The following is a 211-nucleotide window of genomic DNA, read 5'->3' as shown; positions in this document are numbered from 1 at the left end:
ATATTGAATTCTACTTGGCACATGTAGCATTTACTGTAAAAATGTACACTGCTTCTTTAATAAATAAATTTAAAAAGCACAGCACCCTAGGCCATTTTGAGTTAGGCAGCAGGAGTCATATTCTCTATTATCCTCTAATGCTAAAAGCATGCATAATTTCTAGGGGAGGTTTTCACAGACAGAAAAGGGGACGCTTGCACTATAAATGGAC

This window comes from Gracilinanus agilis, chromosome 4, assembly GCF_016433145.1.
Source record: "Gracilinanus agilis isolate LMUSP501 chromosome 4, AgileGrace, whole genome shotgun sequence".
Lineage (NCBI taxonomy): Eukaryota > Metazoa > Chordata > Mammalia > Didelphimorphia > Didelphidae > Gracilinanus > Gracilinanus agilis.
This window is presented reverse-complemented; position numbering follows the sequence as displayed.